This window comes from Lutra lutra, chromosome 18, assembly GCF_902655055.1.
Source record: "Lutra lutra chromosome 18, mLutLut1.2, whole genome shotgun sequence".
Classification (NCBI taxonomy): Eukaryota; Metazoa; Chordata; class Mammalia; order Carnivora; family Mustelidae; genus Lutra; species Lutra lutra.
This window is the reverse complement of record NC_062295.1, coordinates 21,236,725-21,256,859: the sequence shown is the minus strand read 5'-3', so window position 1 is coordinate 21,256,859 and position 20,135 is coordinate 21,236,725. Positions and strand designations below refer to the sequence as shown.

Genomic DNA, 20,135 nt, shown 5'->3' with positions numbered 1-20,135 from the left:
GTGTGTTGTTAAAGTAACTAAACAGGAAACCCACTGGGGTGAGGGGCTCTAATGCCTTAGTAGTCTATGCAAGCAAACCAAATCCTAAATCCAAAAGGTAAACCTTAAGACAAACCAATCACAAACGGCCAATGAGGCTTTCTCTAGGGAGGCAATTGCTTAAAGCTATCACCAAATAATTGCTTTCCTTTGCTTCAGCATCTTCTCTAGAAAAACCCTGGCCCCTGACTCCTGTTGCTGGAGTGGTGCTGATCATCTCTGATTCGGTGGGGGCTGCTTCCTATCAGACAAATGAATTCTTAGGTTCAAATAAACTCCTAGAATATTTCATGTGCCTCAGTTTACCTTTTGACAGTGTGTGTGCATGTGAGTGTGTTTGTGTGTGAGAGAGAGAACAAGACAAGGAAGGGAGGGAGGAGGGGGGGAAGAAAACTGGAGAAGAAGAAAAGAAACATCTTGAGCGCCCACCTCCTTCTGGGCGCCGGGAAAGGATACTCCCTCCTGAGGTTGGTCCTGATCCCAACAGACCTAGACTACACCTCTATGACCAGCTCAGTAGAGTCAACCCCTCCCCACGTTCTGCCCAGACTATCAGGCCACCTGTCATTTTGATGCTAGTCATTTTCAGATCCCTGTTCCCTTCAATCCCTCTGGCTCCATGAGCCTAACTTGGCCCGGGCATATAAAGCCTAACTTGGCCTGGGACATATAAAGATGGAATGAATGAATGAATGAGTGAATGAATGAATGAGTGCTAGCAGAATTAAGAAAAACATCTAGAATTTGAAAAGATATAGATGATTTTGGAGAAAAAAGGAATGGTGTGCTTGGTGGTAGCCTCGGGGGCTGGGATAGCCCCACACTCACTGCCCGAATGAGCACTCAGCCGGATAAAGAGGGATCATGGGGTGCAGGGGGCCCGATGAGAATGGAGGCTGGACGAGATAGGACCCCTGAACTCAGGCTTTAAGAAGTGCCCCCACAGCTCTCTGCTCAGCGGGGAGCCTGTTTCCCCCTCTCTCTGCCTGCCTCTCTGCCTACTTGTGATCTCTGTCAAATAAATAAATAAAATCTTAGGGGGGAAAAAAAAAGAAGTGCCCCCACCCCTGGCAAGTGACTGCTGCTGAGGAAAGGGGAGACTGACTTCCTGGGTGGTCTCCAACCCATCCCGCTTTTTTTTTTTTTAAGGACTTTATTTATTTATTTGACAGATAGAGAGAGAGAGATCTCAAGTAGGCAGTGAGGCAGGCAGAGAGAGTGGGGGAAGCAGGCTCCTCGCTGAGCAGAGAGCCCGATGCGGGACTCAATCCCAGGACCCTGAGACCATGACCTGAGGTGAAGACAGAGGCTTTAAGCCACTGAGCCACCCAGGCGTCCCCCATCCCGCTTTCTTTTTTTTTTTTTTTTTTTTTTTTTTTGGTGCAAAATGGTGGTTTATTAAAGCACGGGGACAGGACCCGTGAGCAGGAAGAGATGCTCCCCATCCTTGCTTTTTAAAAGTGGTCCGAATCCCTCTCTTCAAGTCAGTGGAGTAAACCGATAATTAAGCAATTAAGCATCAAAGGGAGGTTCTTACAGCCCTGGCGCTTGTTCAGAAAACCAGTGAAGAAATTACAATGGAGATAAAGGACAATTGATCTGGGTCTTCCTTTCAAAGGATGTGTGGGCCCCAGGGGGCTGGGGTGTGGAGTGGGGGGGGTGTCCCTGGGTCTCCCAGGAGCCCCGCTTCTGAGAGCCAGCATCTCCCCTGCCCCACGCACCTGCCACTTCATGCCAGGCAGGGATGGGTAGGGCCCTCCCAGATTGGGGTCTGAACCCTTCTGGCTGTCCCCTGCGCCACGCTGGCTGCACCAGAAAGCCTGGCCCCTCTTCCTGGCATGTCGGTTGTCCTCAAACTATCGAGATTAGGGATGCTTACATAGATCAATAGTTAAATAATTTAAAACGTCATTTTTCATCGGAAATAAACATCTCTTCATGAAAAGCGTTCTGTGCCAGGCACTTTTCCCAGCACGGCGAATACAGCAGGGCCTGAAACTAACAGAATTCTTGGCCACGTGGAGCTTTTATTTTAGTTGAAGGAGACAGATAATAAACAAGTGAATAAGGAAAGTATCCAGGATGTCAGGGTGTGATAAGTGAGCGTAAAGCAGAAAAACAGAGGGGGAGAGGGAGACAGGTGGATGTTGTGGGGTGTGATTTTAAATAGGACGGTAAGGGAGACAATAAAATGATATGAAAACAACTTTACAAAGATCCCATTGTGCATCCGTGACTCAAGCCAAGCCCCATCCCTCCCAGCTAGCATCCTCTGGATGTCTAAGCTCCTGGACGGTCTCCTCACTGGTTTCTCCGACTTCAGTTTTCCCCTTCCAGTCTGTCCAGCATTCTCCAGCCAGAATGGCTTTGACATCAAATCAGACCAGATAACTTCTCTGCATAAAAATCCAAGATGATTTCCATTCATCAGAGCTGAAGTCTCAGGTGCCTACGGACGTGAGGCAGGGAAGGTAGGGCCTGCGTCAAACTGAAGAAGATCTGGGGTCTTAAGGGACCACATCTTCTCAGCTCTAGTCAGTAGCTATGAAGAAATACAGATCCAGTATTGCCAGATTTTGATTTTTTTTTTTTAAATGAGAGCTGAAATCTTGATACATATGTGAAATCTTACTTTTAAATGTTGGCAGCCAATTAAAAAAATTTTTAAACACTAATGGTTTCAGCAAAATATGTCTCGGGGCCAATTCTGGGCTCCTGGGGCCACATGTTTGTAAATTCTGGTAGAGGGTAAAATCTGGCCCCTGTCAAAGTACTCAGAAGCTGCACAAACTTACCCTCCCAGTTTCCTCGGCCCCTGACCCCACTTCCCCCAAACACACACAACACTCATAGTGTGGCTATAGTAAAGTGAGAATCGTTTCCCAGGTGAAACACCCTCTCTCATACCTCTGGGCTATTTTTCTTTCTATGTAGAATGGCAAACTCCTATTCATAATATAAGACCCAGCTCAAAGTCACCTTCTTCGTAAATCCTTCCATTATGCTCCAGACAGTGACCATTCCTCCTTCCTCAGAACTTTCATGGCATTAGGCATATGTGTTTGCTGCTAGATACACAAATTGAATGGTAAATCCTTGACATGTCTGCTTTCTCTAACTTTGTGATTTTCTTGAAGCAGAGACTGCTTTTTACATTCTAAGAAAAGATACTCAGCAGATGGATGGAAGGGCAGAAAAGCATATGGTTAGGAACTCAGACTCTGGACACAGAAAGATCCTGCTAAAATCTTAGCCCCACCCTTTCCACGTCCATGATGACTCTGCTTATCTGTAAAAGGGGTACAATGCTTTAAAAGAGCTTATTCCTGTAAAATGCCTGGCACAGAGTCAGCTCTCCATAAATGCTCAGAAAATATCAAAAGGAAGAGAAATCGATTTCTAAGTGTGGGTATGGAAGAGTGGCTTTCAAAGGTCTCTTTCAAGGTCCGCCCTAAATGAAGACAGAACTCCACGTTGCATGGAACCCAGGGGACACATGTTAATTCTATAGTGGAGCTGGAATCCCAGGGGGATGAATCCCAGGCACCATTCGGTCCCCTCTTTTTCTACCAGACTTCATGGTCCTTGTCTCAGACCCCTTCCCACTTCTCTGCCAGAGCACAATATTTCAGTAGTTTTAAACAGGCTTCTTTGTAAAACTGGGATCCTCTGTTCTATGAGTAACACTAATAACACAAACTTCTGAGTCTTAACATTTCTAAATGTTGATGCTGGTCTCTGATCCCGGCAACAATCCCTTGAAATAATGAGGGCTGGGTTTTCATATATCTGTTCTAAAGACGAGGAACCCAGGGCCCAGAAAGTATAAATGAGTGTCCTATAATCATCCAGCCAAGTTCAGTGGTGGAAGTGACTGGAGAATGCCATCGACATCCTCTGGCTTTCCGCCTATTTTCCATATCATGGCGGGTCTTACGTGGCCCTTACCTCTACTTCCTTCCTTTGACAAATGCGACTGGACATTGGCACAACTGTGGGTGAGAACACAATATCCCTGTCCCCATGGAGCTCAGGTCAATGTCAAAGGCAGCTGGATGGACTTCTGAGCCTGCTGTCCCGATCACTGAACCAATGGGTGAATTCACGAGAGAATTCAACTTATACTTCCTGAGCATGACTTGCCTTGGGAGTGGCAGGATAGATATTGGTGATGTAGATGCTTTGGGAATGTGTTGGTTTTCCTAGGGCCACCCTAACAAATCACCACAAATTTGGCAGCTTAAGTCAAATGAAGAATATTTCCTCGTAATTCAAGAGGTCCAAGGTCCAAACTCAAGGTGTTGTCTGGGTTGAAGGATAATCTACCCCCTATCCTGACCTGCACCCCCACCCCCGTCCCATGCCTCTCTCTCCCAGCTTCTGGTGGCTGCTGGTGTTCCTTGGCTTGTGGACACACCATTCCCACGGTGTGGGGCAGGGTGTTGAAATTACATCAGGAAAGATCATACTTCGTATCCTTGGTACAACAGGTCAGTGTTTACCTGTGGAGGCTTTGCATAATACCCTACGGGGGTGATGAGAGAGCCAGGACCAGACTTCTGGACATGGAGCACCTCCAAGTTGAAATCAAGTTCTCCTGACAATGAGAGAAGCCAAGCAGGACCCAGGGATCAATGCGGATGGATGTTATTTTTTTCCAAGATAATCGTACACTCCAAAGGAAAGCAGAGAGTGGACACCAGCCAGCCTTGGATGGCAGCCTCTGGAAATCATCCTACTGGAAATATCTCCATGAACCTCCATGACCTTCCTCCACTGGAAGGTAAGTAAGTCACATGACCTTTGTGGGAAACTAACTTCAGGAAGCTCAGACAGGTCGAACCCACTGCGTTCTAGACCCTGAACCTTCTTTTCTAGAAAAGTGGGTTGCACAGAGGTGACGAAAGCCAGGTTTGAAATCCAGCTATCAGACCTGCCACTTAAAGTTGGCCTTGGAAAGTTTACTCCCCCACCCCTCCCTGAGCCAAGGTCTCCTTGAGTGTGATATGATGAGTTATGGTAATACCTATTTAACAGGATTATTATGGTCATAATTAAATGAGAAAAATCAATGTATAGTTCTTAGCATAGTGTCTGCCTGGTGGAAATCTTCAATATATTTTAGCTATTTATTGTTTTTAATTCAGTTCCCATTTTCTTATGAAGGACTTTTCCTTTTTATGGCCCTGATAGGGTTCTCTGTCCTGCTATCCCAGAAATAAGTCTTGAGAGGTTGACATTAGGGTTCTGCTTAGTTGGTTTTGCTTTCTGTTTATCCAAGCAAAGTGTCCTTATATAACCACGCTGGTATGGGCTCTTAGCTTTTAAAATAATGACTACATGTTTAAAACCCTGCCTACTCATTATAAGTAATTCCAATGGTACCAAAGTAGGAAGAAGGAAGTAAAAGAAATCCCTCGGAGTCTTCATACCTAAAAATAGCCATCGTGAACATGGAGTGTGTCTCATTCCAGACAGCTCTCCAGCAGATACCCGGAAAGACAGACAGACAGAGGAACTGTAATCAATACAGTTATAATACGTTTGCTATTGAACCGAAGAGTGCCTAAATCAGAAGTTCCTGAAATTGACAGAAAGAAACACAAATAAAGTGAAACTGAAGGACCACGAAATGTATCATTCCTTTTAAAAACCCTCTATGGAGAAAGAAAATATATATTGGCAGAGGTAGGAATCAATGCTACTTTTAACTTCCTATCTTAATTTTGGACGGTGTGGCTGGACACCCGCTAAGGAAGATGACAGAGCGTTGGCATCAGCATCCCCCACCCCGTGTCCAAACCTGTTGCGTTTTTAAATGACATCTTTAGTCTTGCCTGGTGAACACATATCTGTTTGTGCTTTGTTCTGGGCCACTCTAGCCCAGGCTGTGGAGTCTAGAATCTGTAACTCAATAGACCGAGAATTCGAGAATTTGCATGGTTACATAGCAAAGCTCCTCCCTCTCTCATTCTTGGTTGTCTCTTCATGGCAACATGGTGACTATGACACCATTATCTTCAATGAGCTGAGGAGGCCTATCATTTCTGATCTATCTCACCCTAAGTATGAAGAACGTTTGCCCTGTTTCATTTATGCCGAGTGACAGGAAGGAAGGTTCTAGAATTCTAGTTCCTTCTCCTCAAGTCCCTATGAACGTTGCTCCATTTTCTTGCTGATGTTTAATGCCGTGGTGGAGAAGTTTGAAGCCACCTCGATTTTTTCCATTGTCCGTGGCATGCCCTTCTCCTGGAAGAGAATATGCACTTCCATTCTGCACATTGCTTTTTCCTTCTGGTTTCAAGAAATTGTCCCTTGAATATATTGGCCTTTCTTTTCTTTTTGTATTTGTTGAGTTTCCTACTCCAGGGATGTTCGTGGTCTTAACGTTGGCTTACTGCGTCCTCCCTCTTTCCTTACTCCTTGCCTTAAATGCTTTAATCTCATGGTCTTATTTCTTTATTTTAAATGCAATTATGTCAAGACTTGCTTCTATGTTAGTAAATCAATTTTCAGCTCAGACTATTTTATTCTTTGATGCTTCTCAATTACCAATTCTAAGTGAATATTATTTGGTCTCAATTTGTCTTCTCAGCATTGTGTTCCTCCCCAGATGCATTATTCTTTGGAAACCTCATTTTGTCATTGAATTCCCGTTTGGTCGACGTCATGTTCTGGTGAGATTCTTTGCTATGAATAATCGGGCAGTGTTTCCTCCTGTTCCTTCTGGCATTTTCTTCCAGGCAGGTTTCCTCATCTCCAGTGCCCATCTCGCGCTTCTTCCCATCTCCTCCCTTCCCCCAAAATAGGTCTGCGGTGTTGTTACCATTTTCTGGTTTTGTTCTCATTTTCCACTTGCTACGAGAGAGTAAGGCTGAAATTTCCCTCTTGCCAGACCTTCCAAAGAACAGTCTGAGGGCTGGAATTTTGTGGGGCAGGGTGAGGTGGGCTGGCAGGTGGAGGGCAGGTGGAGGTAAGGGCTTTCCCAGAACAACCAGACTTTATTCTCTTCCTGGAGGTCATCCCTTACCCTCTGCCAGTACCCACACTCTACCCAGGAGCTATCTTGGAGGGTAGCCCCCTTCCTTCAAATTTTTCCCTAGTTCAAAAGGGCGATGTGACTCTTTGTCCCCATCAAAAGTATCACTGCATGTTTTTTTTTTAAGATTTTATTTATTTATTTGACAGAGTGAGATCACAAGTAGGCAGAGAGGCAGGCAGAGAGAGAGAGGAGGAAGCAGACTCCCTGCCAAGCAGAGAGCCCGATGTGGGACTTGATCCCAGGACCCGGAGATCATGACCTGAGCCGAAGGCAGAGACTTAACCCACTGAGCCACCCAGATGCCCCTCACTGTGTGTTTTTGCTTCTCTCATTTCACTTGCCTCTCTCCCTAGCAACCTAGGTCACTTGCCTGATGGCCAGAGCAGGAACAGACCTCCCCCACCTCTGTCCACTCATCTCACTGCTTTGGAAACATTCCTGAGGATACATGGCTTTCCGTGACCTCGCCAGAACCCCACTGGGGCGAGAAGTCAGGAGTCATCCTGCTCTAAAAGTTTTCTTTCTTTACTTGGTGAAGCATTCGTATGTTTCAGTATTCTGAAAGTCTGCTTCTCTTCGTTCTTCTTGATGACCTTTCCGATTATTTTTAATGTTGTTTATTTATTCCATTAGTACTGAGGGAGGGAGACTCTGCAATCATTTTATGTTTTTCCTTTTTATCCAGAAGATCCTTTAATAAGGATTTTGTATTTCAAGTAAAAGGTGATCAAAGCTTACTGTAGTTAAAAATGCATGGCTGGAAGTCCCAGAAAAGTCAAAATACTCTTAAAAATAAGAACATAATTGGAAGATCACACCACATGATTTCTGGATTTACCAGAAAACTACAGTAATCAAGACAGTGTGGCGTTATTGACAAGAACAGGCATATAGATAGAAGAACAGGATAGAGTCTAGAAATAGACCCACCCTTTATGTCAAAAAACACAGAGACAGCCCAAAGGCAGGAGGAGGGGTTTGATTTTTTTTTTTCTTTTCTGAATAACAGGGTATGGCATTTATCAGAAGTCTGGTCCTTTGGTTGCTGGTCTATGTTGTCATACTTAACTCATTCTCCTGTGGAGGGGTATTTTATTTGTTTCCAATTTGGGGCTGTTCTGAATAAAGTAGTTAAGAACATTCTGGTATAACTAAGTAAATAAGATTTTATGAAGGAGTTTTTTGTTGTTGTTGTTGTTTTTTAAATAGGACTGAACTTGGAAGTTGGAACTGGAATTGAGAGGATATCACTTACCCTTTTGGCCTATGATGTTCTCTTAGGCTGTAATATACATCTGGTGTAGAATATTCTGTGCCTCTTCTCCACTGTGCTTATTCACCCTGGTTCCCTGCAAATTCCAGGCCACCTGCTCCCCTCGTGAGCCCAACTTTTCTACCTGGGGGCAGGAGAGAACCATGGTCAGAAACAGGGCCTGGATTATCTGGATCTTATTTTTTTTTTAAGATTTATTTATTGATTTGACAGACAGAGATTACAAGTAGACAGAGAGACAGGCAGACAGTGAGGGGGAAGCAGGCTCCCTGCTGAGCAGAGAGCCCAACATGGGGCTCGATCCCAGGACCCTGGGATCATAACCTGAGCCAAAGGCAGACGCTTAACCCACTGAGCCACCCAGGTGCCCCAGGATTATCTGGATCTTAATCCCAGCGCACCACTCCCTAGTGGTGAAACCCTTGGCAAGTTCCTAACTCATCTGAGCTTCATCTCCCTGCATTTCCAGGGCCTGTTGAAGGGTTAGGTGAATGAACACACATGAAGGTAGAGCAATGTCTGGTACATAGTAAGCACCTATTGTTTACCTAGCGTTGTACGACTGGAACCCTGAGCACTGACTGTCCATCCAGAGATATCTCCCGGGGCCATATTATCCTTGGCGCAGTGGTGCAAAGTGGGGGCGGGGGAGTCCCTTTGTGCTCAGTGGAGCTGATGTCATTGCTGGACAGAGTCGGTGGCCTCCTGCTGTGACTTCAACTCACCCTCAGCCATGGTGAGGTAGGTCCTTCATGACTCCTTGAATAGGGACTTCATGGGCTTCATCGTTTATGTGGGGTTGGGTCTCTTCTCAGTGTCCCCTTCTGGTTTTCTAGGATTCCTTTGCTCTGAACACTGATTCAAGGTATTAATTCACTTGACTGTAGCTCTCAATTTCTGATATATGCATGAATCAAACCATCATGTTGTACACCTAAAATATATACAGATCTCAGTGTTTTTAAAAAATGGACTTAGGAACCCCGAGGGGAGAGGGCTAGCTGATCTTAAAGTTCTGCTCCAGTGGACTGGACAGCCAGCCTGCTCGTTATGTCACACCTTGAAATCTGGTCTCCTTGATCTCCTACTTGCTCAACCCTCAAGTCATCCTGAAATGCCACCTGGATTGGCTGGGATCGTGGCACTGTAGGTCACTGATGCATGGCCTTTCTCCTCAATCCCAGCCTGCTTTGGGTCAGTCTTTATCTCTTCACTCACTCCATGCCATGCCCACTGGATTGGCCCTTCATGGCAGTGAAGGGTCACATTGGTGTTCAGCAGGTCCATATGTATACTACTTCACCCCTCCTCCTGAGGGTGACCCATACTTCTCAGCCCCTGGATTTGACTGCTTTGGCCAAAGGGATATCAGCAGGCATGATGTAAGTGGGAGCCTTAGTGTGATTACAAGGGTTGGCTTGGCTCTGGAGATCCTGGGATAACCGTGAGAAGAACGCACACTGAGTAGTCACCACCCTCTCAGCCTGGATCAAAGAACAGAGCAGACCAGAACCCAGTGTGTGGTCTGGAACCAAGGCCAGCCAACCTGCAGCCTAATGGAGTTCTCGGATGCATCCTTTGTGGACAGAACCCAAATCTATGAAGATAAATGCTTGTGGCTGTAAAACATTGAGCTTTGAGATGGTTTGTTACATAGCATTATTGTATCAATGGCTGACTGATACATGGGACTTAGACACTAATGCATTAACTTTGTCCCAACGGCCATGTCTATGATAGACCTTGTGGATTACTCTTTCCTGGTCCCAATCTCAGCCCCATTCCTACCCATGAACCCATGTGGCCAGTGTCTCAGACTGCCTCATCCCACCGCAGCCAGTCTACTGGGTGACCAAAAAAAGATATCAACAACGCAATCCCGCAGAAGTAAGCAAACATCCCGTAACATAAGTATGAGGACAAAGGTATAAAAATCTACATCTAAGTGAAAGTTCAGGCATGAACCCTCTGTCAGGAGACACAGGGAGAGGCTTTAGTTGAAAAGACTTGAAGTCTGCTTATGCAATATTCTCATGCCTTTTGGAGGTAGACGTATAATTATTTCATTATGTTTTCCTGTGAAGTGTGAAAACTCTCTTTACCAATCCTCTTAAATTAGTTAAATATAATATTCAGCAAGACAGGAGACAGAGCAATGTTAATTGAAAGTGGAGAGGTGTTTATAGGTTGATACGGTGCAGCCAACTGTGACTCAAATTAATGTTTGGGGGTTCCTGCACCTGGCTGATACCCTCAAGTTTATTCTCTATTTCCAATAGCAGTTCCCGCCACCCAGAGAGTCTTGCTGCACGTGTCACAATTCCAACATGCCTTGGAGGAGATTTCTTTGAATTGGGTCAAAGAAGATGCAATTTTAATTACATTGTGTTTGTAAGATTCTGCCTGATGAGTTGTTAAGGACATTGGGAGAATTTTTCAAAAATTCATCTCACTCTGTACAGGTTGTTGATAAGATTGTCACTGAGCCTGTCCCTCGTCTTACCTCTGAGTCTATCAGCCTTGGGATTGCTCTGTCATCTGTACCAGACCATAGTCAGACCCTCTGGGATCCGAGTAACACGAAAGTGCAAGATATTGAGAGACAAAGACTGGTCCAAGGGTTTCATTTTATCTCTGTTCTTTATTAAATGGAGTATGAGGTTATTCTCAGCCCTGCTTCTGTTTGACAGATGGTTCTTCAACTGTATGACCATTCCTAAATTCCATTATTAACTTGTTTAAGGGGGCAAATGTCAGTGCTATAACCTGTGAGCCCCTGCTGAGCCTCCCCAACTGCCTGTGACCAGCTGTCCATACCTGAAGAGTGAGCACAAGTGCTTTGGATCCCTTTCTTTACTTCCCTCAGGCCAGAACTGTGGTTCCATGCTGGCACCCAATCCCATTCGCCCTTGTTTGTTTGGAACACCTGCGGTATGTTTGTAGCTATTTTTTTATGGAACAGTCTGGCAAGTCTGGCCAACAACAACAACAACAAAACATTTAACAGGAAATGGAGAAACGATTGTGTTTCCTTGCCTTTGTTAGATATTTAGCCTGTATTTTGAAAGGGAAGCTGAGAGAGTAGTGTAGCTTGCTTAGGAACCATAGGTAATAATAATCATTATTAATACCATTTATTTCCCATAAAGAAGAAAAATTGGGGGTCCCTGGGGGACTCAGTCGGTTAAGTGTCACACAAGGCCCGGTCTCAATCCCTGGCCCCATCCTTACTGCTCCAGCCATTCTCTGGGTTGTCAGGTCCAAGGTTGTGTTGAGATTGTACGTGCCTAGTCCCACTTTGGCTCCCAACTAGATTTTCTGCATCTTAAGGCTCAGGGACCCACCCCTGGATTCCTGTAATTCATTGAGAAGTTTGGTTCTTCATAAAAAGATGTTTCCCTGCAGAAGCCAGGGAGAGGGATGGAGAATCTCAAGCAGACTCCCTGCTGAGCTCAGAGTCCAATGCACGGGTCCATCCCCGTGACCCTGAGATCATGACCTGAGCTGAAATCAAGAGTTGGACCCTTCACCAACTAAGCCACCCAGGCACCCTACCTCCTTAATTTTTTAAAATTGAAGCATAATTGACATACAATATTATACTATTCTCAGGTGAACAACAGAGAGATTTAACGATTCTGTTCACCACATAATCCTCTCACCATGCTAAGTGTAGTCACCATCTGTCGCCATACAAAATTATTACAATATCATTGACTGTACTTCCTATGCTGTACTTTTCATCCCCATGACTTCTTTCTTTTTTTTTTTTAAAGATTTTATTTATTTATTTGAGAGAGAAACAGTGAGAGAGAGCATGAGCGAGGAGAAGGTCAGAGAGAGAAGCAGACTCCCCGAGGAGCCGGGAGCCCAATGCGGGACTCGATCCTGGGACTCCAGGATCATGACCTGAGCCGAAGGCAGTTGTCCAACCAACTGAGCCACCCAGGCGTCCCCCCATGACTTATTTCTTATTATCATTGGACATTTGAAAAAGAGAAAGGCAGGCAGAGGACCTGAATCAACATATTCCCAAAGAAGACATCCAGATGGCCAAAGGACTTGTGAAAAGAGGTCCCACATCCCTCAGCATCAGGGAAAGGCGAATCAAAACCACAGTGAGATATCACCTCACACCAGTGAGTATGGCTAAAATAAAAAGCACAAGAGACAACAAGCATTGGGGTGGATGTGGAGAAGAGGGAACTTGTACTGTTGGTGGGAATGCAGACTGGGACAGCCCTCTGGAAAACAGCATGGAGTTTCCTCAAAAAATTAAAAATGGAACTACCCTATGATCCAGGAAATCCACTGCTGGGTGTTTACCCAAAGAAAAGAAAAAATTCTAACTCAGAAAGAGGTATGCACCCTTGTGTTTATTGCAGCATTGTTTACAAGACCCACAACATGGAAACAACCCATCAAATGGAAGCATTCCATTGATGGAAGTGCCCATTGGTGGATGCATAAAGAAGATGTGGTGGGTATATACTGGATTATTAATCAGCTGTAAAAAAGAAGGAAATCTTGTCGTTTGGGAGAACATGGCTGGATTTAAAGGGTAGTATGCTAAGTAAATAAGTCAGACAGAAAAAGACAAATACTATATGATTTCATTTATATGTGGAATGTAAAACACAGAAAAAGGGAATAAACAAACTGAAACAGACCCAGATCAGAGAACAAATGAGTGATTGCCTGGGGAGTGGAGGGATGGGTGAAATAGGTGAAGGAGGTGAAGAGGTAGAGACTTGCCGAAGACTTCTGTCATCGCCCAACCAAAAGTAGCCCCCCATTGCCCTATTTTATTTTATTGATTTTATAACTGTATAGACTCTTGGTTTTTATGAATTAATGTATTTTCTTGCTTTGGCTTCACTGGAATAAAAACTCCATGAGGGTCTATTAGGTCTTGTTCGCTGCTCTCTCCCAAATACTTGGAAGGGGTTGGCACATAGCAGGCGTTCAATAAAAATTGTTGAAATAAGGAATTGATGGCTGGATGATCTTGGATTCCTCTCATATGGATCATTTCCAAATCATCTCCGCTACAAATAGAAGTATCGTTTTCTTTCGTCTGTGCCAAAATCTCTGTTTCCTTCTACTTCCCATGGTCTACCGCTCTATTTTACTTTGATTGTATCTTTCTGGAAAACCCAATTCGTCGATGCTTCATGTTAGAATGAGCCCCCAGAACCAGTATACATATTTCAGGGTTGACCCAATGAGGATTACTGGATAGTTGGCTGAGAGATTCTGACTGGGGAAATGAGATAAGATGGGTGAATGTCAATAAGGAGAAAAACTAGGGGCAAACAAAGAAAGTCTAGAAAGGCCTTGAAATGAAAGCTAATGTAGGAAGGCTTCACCTAGCAGGTGCTTTAAATAGGCCATTGGTAGGTAAATCATGCTAAAATGTATGGATCTGAGACAGTGAGGTGTCTGCAACTGGTTCTGGCCAGTGGCCAAAGGAAGGAGAAGGTTGGACTGTCATGGTGTCTTCCAGTGGACTGCAGGAACCCTACTGTTTACAATTAACTTAAAAGCAAATTTCCCATTTATAGAGCTAAAAGCATAGAGATCCTTTCTTATCCATAAGCCAGTCCCAAAGCCTTATTAAAACTTCTCCCTCATTCCCCAAACTAATTTCTCTTGATTCAAGAGTCTTCAGTGGTGGAGCGTAGCCAGCTCTCCTTTGGAAAACCCACTTTGCACAAGTGAATGAATCAGGCTGCTTTGCCCTTGGAGAAAGAAGGAGGTCACCTAACTTTTTCTCTGTTGATTTCTCTCTCCATCCTAGAGTGCCCAGTGACCTGGGAGGGGAATGGTGCTCCCTTCACTGACCTGGGACTCTCAGGTGCTGCCTTGTGGGTGAGGGATGCTCTCGTCCTCAGCAGAGCAGCCATTGTAAAGAGCTGTCCCACAGTTTGGCCAACACTTCCCCAATTTCACCCTTGAGTTCTTTCAAAACACTTGGGTGGGTGCCACCCCCATCTGCTATTTATCTCTATCTAGTTTGTGCCTTTCTTCAGATCAGATCTAGTGCCTCAAATCCATGTGCCCTGAGAGAAGATGAGGCAGGAAATGTCTCTAGCACCTTTCTAGCTCCTCCCATACAATGTCAAAGGTTCTCAAGGTCACCAAGGAGAGAAAGTTTGCAACAACAAGGTTCAGAATTCCCCTGCATCGACTTTTCGTCCTCGTGCATTCAGAGAACGCCCTGGAAGCTGTTCCTGGCTTCCTCACATTCCCTTTTGGGCTACCTAATGCTGGGTGGGACCTTGGCTATTGCCCAAATACAAAGGAAAATGCTTTTTCCTCTCCAATAACTCACCTCTGGCTCTGTGGATACACTGGCAGTGGTGGTGGTGGGAAGTTCCAAAATTCTTTTAAAAATCATCTCCAACTTCCAAGATTTGAGGCCCTAGTCCTAATATTTTGCTCATAAATTCTGTCTCCATTGGGACCTGGGTAGAACAAATAGGGAGCCTTTAACAGGATTGGAGGACAGAGGGGTAACCCAAGTCATGAATAGACATAGAAAGTGGGAACTTGAGATTATAGAATGGAACCAATTGGGAGAGCAGTAAATCCCTATTCTTTCAATTTCATCAGCTCCCGGGGTGAACTTTATGGCAATTTCCATGATCAAGAGGGAGAGGGGTTGAAGATGATAGCTGGACTTTAGCACCCTATGTGGCATGCGCTAAGCATTTTAAACATGCCTTGAAGTTCCCACATGTGATATAAGCAGGTCTACGCAATCCATGCCCAGCCTTCATTTCCAGTTTTATCCTCTTCATTTCACCCTTCCTTCACCCTGAAATGCATCTACACTGAACTTCTGTGAACTTGAAATGGTCCATGCAGCTCTCCCGGTGCACACAGGGCACTGCCTCTACCCCGGGTCCTGCAGACTCACACTCATCTGTCAGGATTCAGCCCTGTGGAGACAGCCCCTGTCCCTTCCCGCTGTGTCTCCCCAGTTCTCACAAGACCATCCCATATAGTACTTCGTGTGTTAGATTAGAATGACGTATTTACATAGAATTGTCACTCCACAAGGGAGTTACAGGCCTAGAGGCTTTGATGTTGGACAGAGAGGAGGAATTTCCCTTATGGGCTGACTGGCGCTGATCTCTTGCCCCTGCCTTCCCCAGCTTGGCCACCTGCATTCTCTTACAGATGCAGCCCTGCCCAGTTCCAGAGCCCATCTGAACAGACAAAGGGTCCCATCTGGAGACAGGCCATCAGATGGAGTCTTGCTACCAAGACTTTGTGGGAGCCCAGGCCTTCTGTACATCCAGGATCACGGCCTCTGCCTACCTGTGTGCCATATCTGTATAGTTGGCTCCTGGTTCCTCATCATGCCTGGAAGAAGTCACCCTTCTTGCAACTTCAGCCCTGCCCCCTCATGATCGGGAGTCATCCTCAGAATGAACTGATATCTCCAAACTGCATCCCCTCTGCCTTCTGGATTTTGAGAATCCCCCAAGGCCTGTCCCCATCATACCCTCAGGGCCCACTTGGATGCCTGTCACCTGTGCACCAAGCAGTCTTGCTGACCCAGACTGAGTATTTGGGGAACCTGAGGGAGCCAAAGGGAAGTTGTTCCAAGGGTGGGTGTGGGAGTCAGGAAGGTCTGGGTTCAAGACTTTAGTATTGGTGGGGCGCCTGGGTGGCTCAGTGGGTTAAAGCCCCTGCCTTCGGCTCAGGTCATGATCCCAGGGTCCTGGGATCGAGCCCTGCATTGGGCTCTCCGCTCTGTGAAGAGCCTGCTTCCTCCTCTCTCTCTGCCTGCTTCTCTGCCTACTTGTGGCCTTCGTCTGTCAAATAAATAAATAAAATCTTAAAAAAAAAAAAGACTTTAGTATTGGTTACTAACTGTGTGGTCTTGGGAAAGCTGAGAACTTTTGCTCCAAGCTCCTCATGTGGAGAATGGGGACAACATCTGTTCAACGGCATAAGTTTGGAGTCATGATTGAATGATGTAGAATGCTTATTACAGTGTCCAACCTGAGCAAGAGGTCAAAATAAGGGGATGATGGTGAAGAGGATGCGGACAAGGATGAGGGTATGCAATGTTAGGGTCTGCCAGGCTCCTTTGGCCACAGTTCCTGGTGGCTTGAGCTTCTCAGCCATGTTGGTTTGCCCATAGCCCTTCTGTCTTTTCCGATGCTCATGCTCTCCCCCTTGGACCATCATTCCTCGCTCAGAACCTGGCTTGTGATACCGCTGGCCTCAGGAGCATCATAGTCTGTGATCCTTCAGGCACAACCTGTCTCCCAGATGGAGGACGTGTGTCCACCATAGCCCAGGGCCGATGGCATCCACAGCTGCGCATGGAGACGGTGTGTGGAGCGGCTCTGATCCAGCAGCCCCACTGACACATCCACGTCTCCCTGTCTATCCAGGGCTACTTCTCCAGTGACACCGCAAGGGAAAATCCAAGGTCAGAGCAACAAACGCAAAATCAATTTCACCTTGGGAGCTAGCGCCTTTACAGAGCAGCTCATTGTCATCGCGCCTGGCTCAGCGCATGGGCTGCTTCCAGGAAGGCTGATCCAGGATCTTTCAGAGGAACAGAACACAACACAGAACACGAGTGCTGGTGTGCCTGTGTGGGGGGTGGGGGAGAGAGGGGATGTTTTTTCTCTCTCTTCTCTCTTGCTGTCTTCCTCCTTCTGTTATTTGTCCTGTTGGTTCTCTCTTCCCTGGTCCTCTCCGATTTTCTTTCCTTTTTTTTTTTTTTTTTAAAGATTTTATTTATTTATTTGGTAGAGATTACAAGTAGTCAGAGAGGCAGGCAGAGAGAGAGAAAGAGAGGAGGAAGCAGGCTCCCCGCTGAGCAGAGAGCCTGATGCGGGGCTCGATCCCAGGACCCTGAGATCATGACCTGAGCCGAAGGCAGAGGCCTCAACCCACTGAGCCACCCAGGCGCCCCCCTCTCTGATTTTCTAACAGAGTCTGTCTGCCTCTCTATTCCCCTCTGTCTTATTTCTGTTCCTTTCTGTTTCCCTTGTCTTGGTCTCTCCACTCTTGCTCTCCATCTCCGGCCCTCTCTGTTCCTTCTGCCTCTCCTCTAGGGTTCTTCCTGTCCCATTCTTGACCTCCCTCTCCCCTTCCTGTCTGTCTCTTGTTTTCCTCTGCTGCCCTCCTCATCGTCCCCCCATCTCAGTCACCATCTGTCTCCACGGGATGCTAGTGGTTTCCCGGTGGACAATTCTCATTCGGTCTGCTTCTCCCTCAAAATGCAGGAACCCTAGGATTCCTTCTGACCAGGCTGGGGGTTCCCCGGGTTGCTCTTCCTGAGGAACTCCTGAGGAACCCTGAGGAACTCCTGCTGTGTGTGAGGTGGGTCTCATGGGTTGGGGAGGTAGGCTTGGCCTTGGGGGAGGGACAGGCAAGACTCAAGAGCACTGGTTGTGTCTGGGGGCTTACAGCCCAGTGGGCCTGCGTATGACTCCTGCTTCCTGCCGGTACCATCTTGAGCAAGTCCCAAGCTATGGAAGCACGTGTCTCCTTACCTGTGAAATGCAGCCAATCATAGTCGCTGCCCTGCAGCCCTCGGACATTTCCAAAATGAGAGTTCCATGAAAGAACACACGAAAAGTTCCCAGAACAGTATCTGAGAGCTGGTAGGTGTTCCATGTGTATTTGTGGGAGGAATGAACGAACGTCAGGCTTCAAGAGGGCCCTGGCACACAGTAAGTCGTTAGCATCAGTTAAGGGAAGTCAACACGAAGTGCTTTGTCACCAGACACAGCCAGACGGGGCAAAGGTAGAAATGGGGTTTCTGCTTCGGTGACCTTGATCTCCTGCTAGCTGGCCTGTAGCCTATGTTCGGCCGAGCAAGGCTGACGCGGGAGACCCAAAATGAAATGTTTCCTGAGACGCAGTGCTTTTCCTCTTACGGTACCCTGAGTGTCAATCTGCTTTCCGAGATTGAATGAACTTTTGCTCCAAGCATGAGGTGGGACCGTGCAGGCTCTGGGATCCGTGGAACCTTTTTAAAAGAGTCGGTTCACCTCTGGCATCTTCATATGCTCATCTGAAAAGCAGGATCATTTGTTGGTTCTCACCTCCCAGGGGTTCCTATTAAATGGCAACGTGCTCCAGTGCAATATTTGCCCATGCACGTGACCCTTATGTTGCTTCCTTTTTTTTTTTTTTTTTTTAAATTTTAGGTTTTCCATTCCATTGGTTGGAGCTATCTATGTGTGCAGGGAAGGAGGTAGTCAACACAGTCAGAGGCTTAACAGAAGACGTTTCCTTGAAGACATTCACTGCCAGGGATCTCCATCAAAATGAAACACGGCTTGAAAGTTAAACGTGTTTTTATATTTATAATATCAAATATATATAAAAATAAGCAATATATATTGCTCATATATAGATAGATATAAGCAATACATTGTTATCACATTAATAAATATTATTTCATTCATTTATTTAAATTGAATAACTTAAATTTGGAATACATATCTTTGTTATATTAATATGTTATAAATAATCATACATTGATATCTTAAATATGTACTATAAGAGTCAAAAAACATATTAAATATTTTATATTTGGTTTATTTATTTATTTTTAAAGATTTTATTTATTTGACAGAGAGAGAGCACAAGTAGGGGGAGCGGCAGGCAGAGGGAGAAGCAGGCTCTGCTGAGCAGGAAGCCTGGTGTGGGACTCGATCCCAGGACGCTAGGATCATGACCTGAGCTGAAGGCAGATGCTTAACCAACCAAGCCACCCAGGCTCCCTGAATATTTTATATTTATACAGTTTTTTATATTACATGTTTTTAAAAATACATTTTATGCATCTCTGTATATTATATAATAATTTTGGTCTGTTTTCATAACTCTTAGGGATTTTGTTTTATTTGGGGGCTAAAAATCTCCTGTAAGAGGAAACCCTGTCTTTCCAAAGGCCACTTCCCTATGAGAAATGGGGTGATGCATTTTTTTAAAGTATTTTATTTATTTATTTTAGAGATAGATTGAAAGACAGAGAGAGGGAGACCGTGCAGAGGGAGGAGCAGAGGGAGAGGGACAAGCAGACTCCATGCCTGAGGCTTGATCCCAGGACCCTGAGATCATGACCTGAGCATGCAGGTGACCCTGGAGGGACACTTTCTAAGGACTCCAATCGTCGTCCCAACAACAGTCTTCTGTGAGAGAAAGTAGTGCAAAGAGAGAAATCAAGTTTTACATCTAGGCCAGACCCAGACAGGCATGCATCCCAGCTGTGTCCTGGAGCTGCCCGGGAGCTAATCTCAGGATTAGAGCCTCCTTCCAGGCCTGCCCCTTTCCTTGACCCCATTAGAAGAAATCAAGTGGATTTAATCTCCCTAGTTTAAGCATGTCTCCCTGTCCTCCTTGGGACTCAGCTTGGGCTCTCAGATAATAAGGGGTCAAAGCTGAGCCCTCACGAGAGGCTCTTGAAACCAGCAGCACAGGGCATGTCCCCATGTCGCAGGCTCATACCTCTGATCTCCTCCCACCTTCTTCATAGGCTCTCAACCCTTTGATGCTTTTACAAAATATTCCCACCCAGATTCCACCTCTTGATTCATATTTCTGGGGGTCTAGAAATTCTCTGCAGATGACGGTAACCCAGACTGAGCAACATAGCTTTAAACAAGCCTTAATTCCAGCCTAGCCCCAGTCCTCACCTAGCCCTAATGCTCTCCGCAGCCCTGTCTTCTGTGACCTTTGGTTCTCCTGCTGTGTGTTCCATCTCCCTTTCCTCCTCCTCTCCCTCCCCTTCTCCTG

At 45.7% G+C, this 20,135-nt stretch overlaps 1 long non-coding RNA gene across 1 annotated transcript in view; it reads right to left on the bottom strand.

Moving 5' to 3' along the window:
* LOC125091167 (uncharacterized) overlaps nt 1-20,135 on the bottom strand; it is a 95,646-nt gene that overhangs the window by 538 nt on the left and 74,973 nt on the right. Inside the window, exon 2 of the long non-coding RNA XR_007124596.1 lies at nt 8,337-8,478. This is a non-coding gene — a long non-coding RNA (uncharacterized LOC125091167). The remainder of the gene's footprint in view (nt 1-8,336; nt 8,479-20,135) is intronic.